General features: G+C 49.6%; 1 pseudogene; it reads right to left on the minus strand.

The window, feature by feature from the left end:
• Nucleotides 1–5,234: 5,234 nt before the first annotated feature.
• LOC126503232 (elongin-B-like) lies at nucleotides 5,235–5,611 on the minus strand (annotated as a pseudogene).
• Between the last annotated feature and the right edge of the window lie 3,897 nt (nucleotides 5,612–9,508).

Genomic DNA, 9,508 nt, shown 5'->3' on the forward strand with positions numbered 1-9,508 from the left:
CTGGTCAGGTTAAGGTGCTGTCTACCCAAGCCTGATGACCTAAGTTCAATGCCAATATCCATCCACATGGTCTGACTCCAAACTGTCTTTTAACCTCTGCTGTGGGTGGTGGTGGTGAGTGAACTCACCCCCTCAAAATAAGTGGATAAAATGTAATAAAAAACAAAAAGCAAATGTATCTCAGTTGGTAAATAGCTTGCCTAGCATGTGCAAGGGCCAAGTTCAGGGCCCTGTACTGCACTACCCATGTATTGGGGCACCCATCTGTGATCAATACTTGCAAATGGAAGGCTAGAAGACCAGATGTTCAAGGTCTTCGTTGGTTAATTTGAAGCCAGCCTGGGCTACGTGAGACTTTGTCAAGTGGTGAAGGAGAATTGTCTGTATTTTGTCAATCATGTTTTAAATAAATGCTGATTGGCCAGGCAGGAAGTATAGGTGGGAAAACCAGACAGGAAGTAGAAATGATGTAATGAGAACAGGAGAATTCTGGGAAGGAGGAAGTTGATTCCTCCCACTCCTGCCCAGACCACAGAAGCAGCAGGATGTGAGCTGCCCCACTGAAAAAAGGTTCTGAGCCACATGTCTAACATAGATCAGAAAAATGGGTTAATCAAGATGTGAGAGTTAGCTAGTGAGAGGCTAGAACTAATGGGCCAATCAGCTTTATAAATTATAGAGATCTTTGAGTGATTTTCTTTGGGACTAAACAGTTGTGGGGTACTGGGCAGGACAAAAACCCCAACAACAAACAGGCCTAGCCATTCATGTTATAGTCAAGAAAGGAGGGAAGAAAAAGGAAGGAACGAAGAAGGGAGGGAGGAAGGGAAGGAGGGAGGGAGGGGAAGCAAGGGAGGAAAGAAGGAAGGAAGGAAGGAAGGAAGGAAGGAAGGAAGGAAGGAAGGAAGGAGGAAGGAAGGAAGGAAGGAAGGAAGGAAGGAAGGAAGGAAGGAAGGAAGGAAGGGTGGGTGCTGTTTCCTCTCTATCTCTGGAACTCAGACTGGCAGTCTGACAGCAGAGATGCTTCGTGGCTCCCAAGGCCAAGGTCAGAACAGTTCTGAGACTCTGTTGCCCCTCGATGTGATCCTCAGGACGCTCCTGCTTGGAACGTTCTTCCTTCTGAACTTGAGGGAGGAAGGCAGGTGCAGGGATTCACACAGGGGCTCGGCCAACCCCACCTTTGGATCAGCTCCATTCGGGTGCCGAGAGTAAAGGAGACTGCTATGCTCAGCCCTTGTCACCCTCATTTTTTTTTTTGCTGGGACCCAGGTGATCCCAAAGGCTGGAACCCGTGGACAGGTTCTCATTCTTGCCTCTGGGAGTTGTTGGGCGTGGTCATCATGTAGCACAGCATCATGTAGAGAGTACAATCCAGCATGGGGCACTGTTAGCTGAGGGAACTCTGGGAACGACCTTGGTGAGATGGGGTCCTCCTGAGGACAACAATCTGTAGAGCCACAGTACCTGGCTCCAGTCCCTAGCTCTGTAGCCTCAGAAGAGTGACCTAACTCCTCTGTGTCTTGGATGTATTTCTCTGTGCAGTTAGGACAGTAGTCTGCCGCGCCCCCATGTCTGCGCTCTGTGTGCTGGCACCCAGTTACCGAGCTTCGGGCAAGGGGACTGGAGGTTAAAATACACAGACACACACAGAGAGACAGTGAACACGGGTCATCCTTGAATTCCCCAAGAATGCCCCTTAATTGTGTTCAGGGGCAGATTATATAAAGATAGCCACACCCCAGCCAAACCCACCAGAAACCACTCTCCTGCCATCAGGAACTCCTGAAGGTCTTGTGCTCAGAGCCGCTGTAGGCACTCAGATCACGGGATTACACGAAATTCAGGATCTGGGGTCTCACTGCTCCCAACAGTAGTCACCTCCATCCGTGGAGCTTACGGTGTCCACGCACAAACAGCTCATTGGAAGTGCGGTTAGTGTTTCTGCCATTGGTGACCAGCAAGGCTAGCCAGGGACTGACCACAGGAGGATTTAGTAATGCCAGCTTCAGGGCCCTTGTACATATCTTTGTCCCACGGGGAGACAGTTGAGAAAGACTGGCTATGTTTCTCTGCTTCTCGCTGACCCAGTGTTCCCTTTACACTGGAAGAGTCGTGGGGCGTCTGCCAAGAGGCCTGGTGGAGTTGGGGACACTGCCTCTCCAGAGGGAGGGAAGCCAGGAATTGAGAAGACAGCGAGGTTGGTTTGGGTGCACATTAATTTAGTTGTTTGTGTATATGAGAGTCTGTAGTGTGTTCAGAGAGACACGTGGCCCTAGGAAAACAGAGGTGATGCCTCTGATAGATATTTGAGAGGCTGCAGTGTAGGCTGGGTGTCAGGGCATCCAATGACAACGACCAGGCTGTCACCAAAGGCTCCTCCTAGACAGTGGGTGGGAACATATGTGGTGGGCTTAGAACAATCTAGACTGTTCCCAGGGTCCTGCTGCCCCTCGGATCACCTGCTAGGACAGGGCTCTCTCCTACCTCCTGCACCTACCTGCAGGGCAGGCATCAGAAGGTTTGGAACCCCATGCCCCGTGCAGACTCATGCGTGTGTCTCTTAGAGTCTGTTAACTCTCTACCGGTTGATCTCACACGTCCTGGGCAGGTGAGTGGCCTCCAGCTTTCATCCTTACTTTTTCAGGTCCCCAAATGGCAACAGTTCTCTCCTGTGGCTGGGTTCTCCTCTGCAACACAGCCTGGAGAGGCAGGTGATCCTCGGTCATACAAGACAACCGAGCCAGGGGAGGCGGCGAGCAGTTTTCAGAACCTTGGAATTACTTTGATGAAAACCCCTACTTATGATAAACTCCTATTGCGCAGCAAATCTATGTGAGCCATCTGCCTTTATTAAAGACCGTGATTTGATGGCTGTCCCATAAAAGAGGTTTGCGACAGCCACTGCTCCAGCAGAAAGGAGATTGTATTATAATCACTCCGGGCTCCCGAATGGTCAAGCCTCATTGTGTCCATCATTGCGCTTACTGGGTTCGTAATAAGGGGGTGAATGAATAACTGGATAAACGCACAGGCAGTTATGAGGACCTAATTAAAATCTTTCCAATTTAAACCTCTCAGCTAGAGGCAGCTGGGATTACAAACGCCATCCCTGCACGGCTGTGCTGGCTCAGTCCCTGGTTTTGTAGATTGGAAGGGAAGGCATTGGGGAACACAGCAACAGCTGGCGGGTCTGCCATCCTTTGTATTGCAGGGTTGGGTTGGCACCTGCCCCCAAGAACCCCTCCCCAACGAGCCTCTGTATATGATTGGCAGTTGTCACACCTGGTGGAGACCATGAGGATCTTGGAATTGACCTCTGACATTACAGACAACTAAGACAACCGAGTAGCCTTTGTCTTTGGCAACCACAGACCCTGTGGCAGCTTGTCCCGGGAGGGCCACCATTGTTGGCATCGTTGGCCTTTCTGGTCATTGACCCTATTTGTGGCATCCCTGGACTTAGCAGGCACCTTCTGCTCTAGCCTAATTGACGGTGATGGTCAAGGCCCCTGTCAGGGGCATGAGGAGTCTTCTGCTTGGCTATGTTCATCCCCTCGGTCCATTTCCATGGCAACCTTGACAGCAAGGTCTTAATCTCCCTCTTTCATACATTGGAACCCCCAAATTTAGAGTGGGTGAGTAACTTTTCTGAAGTCTCACAGCAGGTGGGACGGATTAGCCTCCCAGCTCTCCCGTGGCACCAGCTTGCTGCCTTGCATAGCTGCACCCGACTCGCAAGTTCTTAATGGTCAGTGAAGGTTGGGTAACTGTGGAGGTCGTCGGTTCCCTCCCTCTTGTCTCCTCCTCCTCCTCTGTCTTCTCCTTCCATCTTTCTTCCGTTTGTCCTGTGGGGTTAACTTTATAACCTTGTGCCGGGCGGTGGTGGTGCACACCTTTAATCCCAGCACTCGGGAGGCAGAGGCAGGCAGATCTCTGTGAGTTCAAGACCAGCCTGGTCTACAAGAGCTAGTTCCAGGGGGCTGGAGAGATGGATGGCTCAGCAGTTAAGAGCACTGTCTGCTCTTCCAAAGGTCCTGAGTTCAATTCCCGGCAGCCACATGGTGGCTCACAACCATCTGTAATGAGGTCTGGTGTCCTCTTCTGGCCTGCAAGCATACATGCAGACAGAATATTATTATACATAATAAATAAATAAATATTAAAAAAAGAGCTAGTTCCAGGACAGGCTCCAAAACCACAGAGAAACCCTTTCTCGAAAAACCAAAAAAAAAAAAAAAAAAAAAAAAAACCAAACTTTATAACCTTGCCTTTGCTGCATGAATTTAGGGCGCTGCCCTGGACTGTTAGAGAACTCGTCACTTAGGAGCTATTGAAAGAGACAGTAATGGATGCGAAGCTATGATGATTCCACTAATCCCGTGTTCATGAGGAAACCCCCCCCCAGGGCCATCTGTCTAATGCTCTCGTCAGAAAGGAAAATAACAGCTATGATTAAGCCATCCTGAGGACAGTTACAGGTTTGCCTTTCTTGTAGGCGATGTGCAGAGACCGTCCCGAGGTCAGAGATTTGGATATGCACAGGAGTGAGCCTCCCCTCAGCCTGAAACACATTTTAATTAGTGCCGTTCCCACCCGAAGCCTCCCAAAGGCTGCGCTGTAGCCAAGTGAATGAATCTGTAGGGTGTGTGTAGGAAGGCTGAGAACACATCAGAGCCTCGCACGTCCAAACCTGCACCTCCTTATGTCACCATCTCACGTGGCATCCGTGAGCAAGCAGTGGGCGGAGACTAGATCCTGCTGTGGGTGACTTGTGCCCACCACTCCCTGCTGAAGTAAGTCCTCACTCGGTCAGGGGGCAACAGTTTGATCTGTAGGTAAATGGCATGAGATTGTGCTAGAGTGGGGTGGACCTGATGCAGTATGCCTGCTGCCTTTCTAGAAAGGGGATGTTTGCATGCGTGCGTGCGTGCGTGCACGCCACACACACACACACACACTCACACACACACACACACGGATGCAGGGTAAAGGGAGAGGCAGAGGTTGGAGTGGACAAACCAATGCGAACAAGTGAAAAAGTAACACTGTTCTGATCTCAACGTGTGATGGGTGACAGTGGGATTAATCCAGTTTTAGGTTTTAAAAAAGTGTGTATTTGGATAATGGATTCATTAGTGCCGAGAGTGGCAGAGTGATGCCTCCTCGCGAGCTTGAGAAAATTTCTAGGTAGTGCACTGTGGCATCTTATAGTGATGTAATCAGTCAGCTTAAGCCTAGGGACTGGGCCTCAAGAGGGTGGGCCTGGGGCCTCCCTGCACAGCTTGCTCATTGGCACAGCCTCCAGAATCCTGTGGCTTCATCACATCTGGAAGCTCTGGAGGGTTGGAGAAGGGCTCATAGTGTAGGGCTCCGAAGGTGTCATCTGCTCAGAACCCAGTACACTGTGGCTGGGGACTGTGACTGGCTGGCTGGTCACACTCCCCAGAGTTTTTCCATCATCAAGGAGCTGGCCATCCTTGGACGGCCACCACTCATCAGCAACCACTTGAGGACAGCCTTGACGACTTGCTTCAGCTCAACACGATGCTGGAATCCTCGGTGTCTGTGAAGATGGCGATCTTATGTGCTAGATCATGAGAAAGGTATCCATCCTGATGGCTACTTCTGGCTCCAAGTATCTGGTGGTACAGGTGTGCAATCCTAGCGCTCAAGAGGCTGAGGCAGGAGCATCATGAGCCAAGAACAACTGGGATTACATGATTGTTGAAATAAGAAGCGGCGGGGTTGCATCCCCAACACCCCGGCCGCTTGGCTAGCTCATGCCCGAAATAACAACACACAAACTGTGTTCATTTAAGAACTGCTTGGCCCATGAACTCTAGCCCTTACAGGCTAATTCTCGCATCTGGACTAGCCCATTTCTAATAATGTGTGTAAGCACCCCAAGGTGCGCTTACCGGGAAGATTCTAGCCTACATCCATCTTCATCGCATGTGCCTCAGAGAGCAGAGCTATTGGCGTCTACCCGGGAGAGCTGAGCATGGCGTCTGTGATCCGGAGAGCAGAGTCTCTCCGGGAGCAGAGCAGAGTCTGACCTCACTTCCTCTTCCGCCCAGAATTCTATTCTGTTTACTCCTCCCATCTATGTTCCAAGCCATGAGGCCAAGCAGCTGGTTTATTATAACTTAACCAATGAAATCAACAGATTGATATATGACACTCCCACATCACATGATGAGACCCCTTATCAAAGAAATAAATGAAAATGATAAAGATAAACATTTCTAGAAGGAAGTTGTCTTCTGGTTAGGCAAGGACAGGAGATCCCCCAGGGGAGGAAGCCCCAGGTAGCACCCCCTAGAAGATGCTGTGAAGGACCTCATTGGTCTTCGCCTTTATGTGACTTAATTTTCACTACCCCTTCACTTCTTGTTGCCAGAAAGAGAGGTGCTGTTTGGCTTTATGTTGCCCCGATACAGGGAGAGGAATGCTGGTAGATTTCTTGTCTGGACCTGGGATGCGACAGTTACTGCTTGTATGCCATCCCCCAATTTCCTGGCATCTTGTAACTGAGAAGGTCCTCATTTGGAATAGGGTCTTTGGTTAAAATGATATTGTACTGGAATAGGGTGGCCTCTAACACAATATGACTAGTGACCTTAAGACATGTCTTGAAGATATTCAGGTGAAGACACCAACGAATAAAGAGAAAAGGCCTATATAGCAAAGGCAGGGATGGCGATGACCTGGCTGGTGTGTCCACAGGGAGCACAGAGGTGTGACACTGAGGTCAGCCTTGTGGGAGGAGGCCAGGGATGGGGTCTTCCCATTGTCATTCTGCAGGGTTCAGTGTCATTGATATTTGGAGTTCTAGTGTCCACTGCCCAGAGAACATAAGTTGGCTGTTCCCAAGACACCAGCTTGTGATATTTTGTTCTGGCATCCACAGGATATGAGTACACCCAGTCAAGGCCAGGAACCTCTGCTTGCTACCCCAGCTCAAACAGATTGTCTAGACAAGGATGTTGCCGAGGAGCTGCGGGGGCTCATGGCAACGCCAAGCTAAAAGAAGCAAACCCCTGCCCCAGATCAAGCAGGGCAGGGAAAGTGCCCAGCATTTGGAGAACACGTCTGTTCTGGTTGGTTTTTTTTTTTTTTTTTTTTTTTTTTTTTTTTTTTTTTTTTTTTTTTTTTTTTTTTTTTTTTTTTTTTTTTTTTTTTTTTTAGTTGCTTGTTTGTTTTAAAACAGGGTCTCCTAACTCACTACACAGGGACCAAGAACAGAAACCATGACTGAAGGGGTCCAGGCCAACTTGGCAGCCTCTTCCTGGGTCAGCGGAGGAAAGGGCAACAGATTCAGAACATGGTTAGTTCTGGTGCCCAGCTGCAGAGCACAGTCCCCATGGCAGCCACTCCCCAGTGCCCCTGCTTGGACACCAGCCTCCCCTGCAGCTCACCGCCTGTATGGTTCACACACGCGCAGTCTCCCACCCTGGCCGGATGATCTCGATGTGCTGAGGAGAGGCCTCCTCTCTGGCTGCTTAGTGTCCCCTCAGAACTGGAGCGGAGGGAGATTAGGGGTTGCTAATTTGGGACCAGGACTGGTGCGCTATAAAAAGCAAGGAGGCTTCGGGATCTGAAAGCCGTTTCAGAAATGCATCCCACACACAGAAAGGATGAAGTCAGTGGGATTTGTCTCTCTCTGCACCTTTCCCTCCCTAAGATCCTCTCAGCACCTTCCCTGAACCCTTCACGCCTTCACCGATGTCCCTGCTACAGAAGTTCTGGATGGAGGGGTCAGAGGTGACACACTCTGGCTTCTCAGTCCAAGGCCAGCACAATCTAGGGACCCAGAAACACGGGAGGAAGTTTGAAGGGGCTTAAAGGAGGCAGCAAGGAAGTGACAAGTGGAAGGAGGGCTGGCCCTACTGTGATGTCCCCACCGGGAACATTGGCATGTCAAAAAAAAAAAAAAAAATCTTTAAGTTTTGTAGAAGAGTTGTAGTGAGTGGGGCTCTCTAGTAGGACCCTGAGAAAATCACCCTGAATTCTTGACAGTGGTATTTTACCAATCTATGATGTTCACCTCCTCTGCTGCCCCTCTCTCTCTCTCTGCACCTGAAACATCGCAGATATCTCCTCTCAGTGTGAAAGAGAGGTGTGTAAACCCGCTGGAAGGGTATTTCTCTCTGTCTCTCTGTCTGTCTGTCTCTGTCTGTCTGTCTGTCTGTCTCTCTCTCTCTCTGCACCTGGAACATCGCAGATATCTCTTCCCAGTGTGAAAGAGAGGTGTGTAAACCCGACTGGAAGGGTATTTCTCTCTGTCCATCAGAGTGTCACATGGACTTTGGAGGGACAAGGCCATCTGACTTTCCAGGGAAGCCAGTTTATTTCAGCTCCAGGGCGGCCAGCAGGTTGCTTAAGCCCTGACCTTGACAGAGCCAATTCTAGGTCCTCTGAAGGAAATGTGTAACATAGTTTTTTATTTTGTATTTTTTAGATTAACCCCCAAACTGTCTTTTCTCTTTTCCTGTCCATCACAGTATACTTGGCACTTAAGGTGAACATTCCTTTCTGGAAGGTTACTAGCTGTAAAGAGACCCCGGTGAGCCCAGTATTAAATTCCAGGATGATTGTTTGGGGACATAATATCTGCTGCGTGGCTACTGAGAGCAATTCTGAAACACACTCAGGATGGCAGGAAGAGAAGCCAGATCTCAGAAGAGCCACAGCCCTGATCGTATGTCACCACTTGACTCAGCAGGGAACCCCCGGGCTGGGGACCTCAGTGTGGTAGGACCAACAGCCTCTGACAGCCCTCTTGAGACCTGCAGTTGCTCCTGTTCCTCTCTGACATAGGCCTGGGCAGTCACAGGGTGGGAGCAGGAAGTGGTAGCACCAGGGACATTCCAGCAAAGGCAGATGTTGTGCGGGTCTTCTGATATTTTGTCTTGGGGACCAAAGGCAGTGTAAGGCTGTCCTTTAACAAAGGCATCCTTAACCCAGTCTTCATGGAGAGTGGTGGACTTGACCGGGGTGAGATGCTTGGCTCTGTGAAAAGGCTGTCTTATGGCAACCTACTCTCCTGGTCTCTAAAGTACACTGACTTACTTCTATGCTTCATATCGTGGGATCACACGATACGGTACAGCAACAAACACGGGCAGACATGCAGGCCAGTGCGAGAGCAGTCTCCTGGCGTGTGTGAGTGAGGCGCTGGGCTCAATTCTCTGCATCGTAGAAACAAAAGAAATCAAATATAAGATAATGAGAAAAATAGTATGGTGTATGTATATCTACCTTTTGTATATAATGTTAGGGTGCAATGGTTATAATGTTTCAGTTTATATAGGATAGCATGACTTATGTATTATACTGGCATCTTTATTTCTTTCCTTGTGGCTGTGATAAAATATCCTGGTGAAGGCAGTTATGGGAAAAGAGTTGGCTTTGGCTCGTGGTTCCAGACTTCAGAGCATCGTGGCAGGGAGCCGCAGTGGCAAGGGCCTGAGGGAGCTGGTCTTGTCACATCCACAGTCGAGAACAG

Source organism: Alexandromys fortis, unplaced genomic scaffold (genome assembly GCF_014885135.2).
Source record: "Alexandromys fortis isolate MF-2015 unplaced genomic scaffold, M_Fortis_MF-2015_v1.1 scaffold_52, whole genome shotgun sequence".
Lineage (NCBI taxonomy): Eukaryota > Metazoa > Chordata > Mammalia > Rodentia > Cricetidae > Alexandromys > Alexandromys fortis.